The 5,626-nt window shown below is 66.6% G+C and overlaps 1 long non-coding RNA gene across 1 annotated transcript; it reads right to left on the bottom strand.

Annotated features, from left to right (window-relative positions):
• Nucleotides 1-1,098: 1,098 nt before the first annotated feature.
• Nucleotides 1,099-2,188, bottom strand: LOC135575679 (uncharacterized). The gene is made up of 3 exons (XR_010466909.1): nucleotides 1,859-2,188; nucleotides 1,573-1,711; nucleotides 1,099-1,288 (listed from the first exon to the last, which is right to left on the bottom strand). It is a non-coding gene; the product is annotated as an uncharacterized LOC135575679 (long non-coding RNA).
• Between the last annotated feature and the right edge of the window lie 3,438 nt (nucleotides 2,189-5,626).

The following is a 5,626-nucleotide window of genomic DNA, read 5'->3' as shown; positions in this document are numbered from 1 at the left end:
ACCGCCCGAACGGCGCCGGTACCCGAGAAGGAGGACTCAGAAGGACGTTAACTCTCCCTCCTCGGGGGTGGGTGCGCCGCCCGCTTCCTAGAGCGGCTCCCACAGCGACGAGCTCCCCTTCTCCCCGGCGGTACCAGGCACGGCCTCAGTGCGGCGGCTTCACTGCCCGCGCCAAAGATGGCGGCCGCTCCGGCAGCGCGATGGGAGCGGGAAAGTGTGAGGCGCTGCAGGCGTCAGGCCCGGCCCAGGAGCCGCCAGCCGCTCGGGCTCCCACGCACCCCCCCGTTTTCTTTACATTTGTATATCGTATATAAATGCAGAGAGAAGGAGCAGCAGCACGGAGCAGGCTGCTGGGTACCAGGTGTTCCCTCAGCACGCACACCCACACAGCCGCCCCATCCCGGGCCGCTCGGCACGAAAGGGAAGGTGAGGGAATGACAAGCACTAAAGGCACAGAGGTGTCCTGGCTGAACCCGAGCTGCGCTCACCCACCCCTTGAACGGCAATTCCAAAGGCACAGCCCCACTCGCCAAAGCTGGTGGCTGCGCAGGGTCCCCAGCAGACACGGCCACTCACCGGCGGGGCGGGGGGGTCTCTGCCCGGGGAACCCCCGCGGGGTCCGCGGTCTGAGGACAACGCTCCGCCCCACAGCCCCGCACACACACTGCGACACGGCGGCTGCGGGCACCCCGGGGCGGGGCACGAAGCTGCTGCGTCCCCCCAGTTCTGGATCCCCCGACCCAGAGCAAAGCGCTCCCCTCCTCCGGCTGCCGACAGCCAGCCCGGCTTCTTGCACAGCCCCCTGGCTCCCCCCTCACCCCGTCCCCCCAGTTAGTGCCAGGGGGTGCTTCTGAAGCCCATGGACACCTCAGCCCCAGCCGGGGTGCAGGATGGGCCTCTGCTGGCTCTGCCCTGGTGCCCACTGGTTTGCTCCCCGTGCTCCCTCTGGGGACCCTGGATACCACTGGATCCACCTGGGCACCCCCAAAGCGCCTTTTTAGCACTTATTTTTCTCCTGAAAAAGCAAACACAGGGGGCTTTCTGCCATCCTGCCCCAGGGACCACCACTCAGACCACACCGGCGCTTGGTTGCCCATCGCCATTTATTGCAGCCGCTGCCGGCTCAGCACCCGGGGCGGTGGGACCGGGGCCGGGACCCCCGTCCTGCCCGGCTGTCAGGGCGCTGATTTAATGCGGTGTGGCAGCAGCTTCGGTGCCTGGGTGAGGCGTCCGGGAGATGAGGCTGGTTGGCGCTTCAGCACGGCTAACAGCAGCGGGGAGGCGGTGCCTGGGGGCGAGGGGCAGGGTCAGCCACAGACACCCACCAACAGGGTCCTGCCCCCACCCTGAAGCACACAGGCTGTTGTCCCCCACTGCCCAGCACCACCCCACATGTCACCCCAGCTCCCTCCAGCTCCACCACAGGGACCGGCTGCCCCAGCAGCCAGTGCTGCCCCCACAGCCCAGCCCAGAGCCCAGACCCCCGTCCAACCCTGCCCAGCTGTGGGCACAGACCCGTCCCCCCAGACAGCGGGGTGTCCTCTGCCCCCCGGTGCCCTGACAGGGCCATACTTTTCTGGCTCCTCGAGGTTGAGGTCTCTGGGGTGGCCGTTGGTGTTGTGGGCAGCTGAGAGCCCCCCATCATGGAGAGCTGCTCGTCCTGCCGCTTCCCATCAGTGCCGTCCTGGCCCGACAGCTGCATCGCGTCCTTCTGGGAAGGGGAGAGCGTGTGACCCAAACACGGGGCCCCGTTCCGCATCCCCCAGCAACCCTCCCCCAGCCAGCTCTCCCCGGGGAAACTGAGGCACAGATCCCCCCGCAGGCTCAGCATCCCCCTCCCCACCTCTGCCATCCCTACCTTGTTGGGGCGGCGGGCACTGGGTTGGGACGGCCGTGGGGTGCTGGGCGGTTGGGGCTGGAAGCGCGGGGGCGTGACGGTGTGTGGGCCCCCACAGCTCCGCGGAACAGTGGGGTATCTGCACTCGCCCGTCCGCTCCCTGTGGGACAGGACATGGGGGTGCTCAGTGCCCGGCAGGTGGCACCCCATGTGTCACTCGACGCCAGGGAGGGGTCAGGGGGTGCTCCCTGTTCGGGGGGCAGTTACTCACGGTCCAGGCGCCAGCATGTTGAGGGGCCGGTCACAGGACAGGCAATGGAAACCGGGCAGCAGCTGCCTGGAGTGGGGAGAAAAGGGCTGGGGAGCTCCTGGGGGGCACAGCCCCACCTGCACACCTGCCACAAAAAGCCTCTGCACCCACCCCCCAAGACTGGTTCAGGAGGGCTCCTCCCACACGTGCCCCCTCATTGTGCCGCTTCTATCGCTGCGAAGCTGCAGCTGGCAGGAGCACAAGGCACAGCCACTTGCTCAGCATCCCCAGGGGCGCTGCCCACATGGCTCCCACGCCAGGTACCACACCAGCACGAGCCGGGACAGCCAGCAGGAACAGGGCCAGCACTGCCAAAGCCACCACTGTCCCCATCGCACTCACTTCCTAATCCCAGCGGCATTGTCACGCTCTGCCTGCAGCGCCTTCTCCTGGAGCTGCCCGCTGAGGCTCTTCCACCGCTCCTCCTGCTGCTTCCGGAACGCCCCCAGCTCCCGGCGGTCCAGCTGTGGACGGGTGACACCCTCAGCCAGCTACCCCAGGATGGGACATGGCGGTCCCCGGGGGCACAGCCGGGAGGGGGGACCCTCGCAAGGATGCTGCCTTAGGCTGCCAGGCCCCCAGGGTGCCAGTGCTGCGTGGAGGGGACGAGCCCTCACCTTGCAGTCCATCTGCCTCTGCAGCTCTTTCTGGAACTGGAGCCAGCCGTTCTCCTGGCCCGTCACCCGGCTCGTCACCTCCTCCATCATCTTGGTCAGCCGGTCCTCGCACGCCTCAAGCTGGCTGCGACTGACTTTGTCAGCCAGGGCGCCTTTGTCTGCTTTCTAGCAACGGGGAAAGGCAGGAGAGCGGTGGGGACAGGATGCAGAGACAACAGGAGAGGGGAAGTGGCTACGTGGTCCTGTTCACCCCATCACCCCCGTGGCGTTGGTCCCACCAGCCGAAGGGACTCGGGGTCACAGAGGGACCTGGCAAGGGACCTGCAGCCGGGCTAGAAATCCTCCCTCCCCCTGGCTGCTTCTGCCAGCCGGCACCCAAGGGACAAGGGGTGTTTGTCACCCTGCCAGGGACATCCTTGACTGGCACCGGGGCCCCTTGAGCCCGTACCTCATCGATTCCCAAAACCAGCAGCTCCTCCTTGTCTGCTTGCTTCTTCTCCAGCCTCCCCAGGGCCTGGGACAGAGCCTTCCAAGGCAGACAGCAGCCCGTGATGCCACGGCAGGGTCGGAGCTGCCCCCGGCCAGCCGAGCACCCCCTGCCTCCCCACCCCATCAGAAACCTCCAGGAAAGGCATGGGGAAGCTGTGCAGGGCTGCGAGCAGGGTGGCAGGGGGACAGACCCCTTGGGGTCCCAGCCTGGGCTCTGCACGCGGGTCACAGCCACCCACCTTGACGTCATTCTGCTCCTGCTGGCGATCCTGCTGGAGGTTTGCAAGGTCCGAGCTGAACTTCTCATAGCCTTTTTGGAGCTGCACGATGCTGGTCTGGAGGCACTTGAGCTGCTCGTCCTGCTGCAGGGACTAAGAGGACAAGGCGGTGCTGAGCAAGGGGGTGGCTGCCCCACGGGGGCAGACCCAGGGTATTTTGGCTGATGGCCACGGGCCCTCAGTGCAAGCAGGACATTTGCTCCAAGGCTTTAATTCCCTTCTGTGCTGCTGACTCCGACAAGCCAATTAGGGGGGCAGCGAGGGGCTCCCCTACGTTACAGCCAAGCAGAAATGCCTGGGGGTTCCTGGCAGCTCAAGCCCCCTACACCGCATCTCCTTACCTGTCTCCTCCACTTTGGATAACTGTCCACCTTGCCGCCCGCCTTCTGGGCCAGGGACTCCACCTGCTCCTCGAGCTTCTCGCAGCGCTGGAGGAGCTTCCCCAGCAGCACCCTGGTGTCCGGGCTGCAGAAGTGGCACCCTGCGTGCTCGTGTCCCCCGCTCTGCACCGTCGCCCTCGGCTCGTCCTGCTGCTGGCAGGGGAGGAGGAATCAGCTCTGAGCCGGGCTGGATGCCGCCCACAAGCCCAGGTGCCGTGGAGGCTCCATGGCCCCATCCAGCCAGGGGACGTGGCCGGGACCCCGCCAGGACTCCCCCCGAGCCAGCGGGGGCTGGGAGCGCTGCTCCCGGGCCTCACCTCTGCCTGCAGCTGCTGCGCTGCCTCCATCACCAAGTTATTCACGTACTTGGCCGCAAACTGCTCCAGCTCGGCCTGGGTCGGCTCCTGCTGCTTCCCCAGCTCCTTGCGCTCTGCCTTGACCTTCTGTCCCTTGGGCCTGGCCAGCGAGACGGGGGCAGGGGCAGGCTTAGCCTTCGTGGGGGTGTCCCTCGGCCCCCAAACTGGGATGCTCCCAGACCCCAGGCTCCCTCGCAGCCCTGCGGGGTAGGAAACCCTCTCCCATCCTTTTACCGTGGCTGTCGGGTCATCTGGCCGCTGCCGTCTGCTTTTCTGCCGGCTCCAGACCCCCTCGTCTTTCTGGGAGCATCCTCCACCTTGCTGATCTGGGAACGGCAGTGGGGGCGGTGAGGGCACAGCCCCCTGTGTCATTCCGGCACGGGGACCCTTCGGCTGCCCCCTCCCTGCCCAAACTGGCATCCCCGCAGCCCCTCGGGGACTGCTGCCGGCTCACCTTCTCCTCCTCCCCGCGGAGGGCCCTGGCCATGTCTTGTAGGAAGGACACCTGGCACCTGAGGTCGGCCAGGATGCTGGTGATGCTCTCCCGGCCTAGAGGGACATGGTGCAAGGGGATGTGCTGTTGGTGAGGGGGTCTCTGAGCATGACGAGCCCCTGACCCAGGGTGACCCCACGCCAAAAAACCCCCGCCAGTCCTCCCGTGCTCTCACCTCCCTTCGGGAAGAGCCGGCGCAAGTTCTCAAGATCCGCATGTTCTGCTTTGGTAGATTTAAGCTGCTCCACCTGCTCCTTCAGACCAGTGCAGAGGTGGCCGAGCTGCCCAACCTGGGAGAGAACCTCCCGCATCTCCGACTCGTAGCTGGAGGTGCTGGTGGAGCCCCAGGGCTTGGCCGGCTCTTGGGCATCCCCTGGGATGGTGGCTTGGGAGCTGGAGGACCCAGGCTGCACCCCAGGGGTGGTGGTGTGGGTCCCAGGGGATCCTGGCTGCATCCCTGAGGTGCTGGCCTGGGTACCCCGTGATCCTGCCTGCATCCCCGCGGTGGTGGTGCCGGCACCAATAGACCTCGTGTGATCAGAGGGAGCGCCTGACAACTTCACAGGGGTCGCTGGTTCCCCCTGTGTCCCTGCTTGCATCCCCAGGGAGCCAGACCCTGCAGTCCCCTTGCCGGTCTCCATCCCAGGCCGTGTCCCACGTCCCTTCGGCCCCAGTGCTGAGCTCCTCCTGGACTGGCTGTCCACGGCCACCTGGGTGGGCTCAGCAGGGGCAGACTGGCCCCCACCGCCCTCCTGGGAAGAAGAGGCAAAGGGCAGCAGGTTTACTGGCAGCTGGGCAGCCGTGAGGACAGACCCCAGAACCCCCCGCCATGTCCCCAGTCCCTGTCCCCAAACCACCATCTCGCG

Source organism: Columba livia, chromosome 18, assembly GCF_036013475.1.
Source record: "Columba livia isolate bColLiv1 breed racing homer chromosome 18, bColLiv1.pat.W.v2, whole genome shotgun sequence".
In the NCBI taxonomy this organism is placed as follows: Eukaryota; Metazoa; Chordata; class Aves; order Columbiformes; family Columbidae; genus Columba; species Columba livia.
Note: the sequence above shows the minus strand (reverse complement) of the source record. Positions and strands in the feature narration are given on the sequence as shown.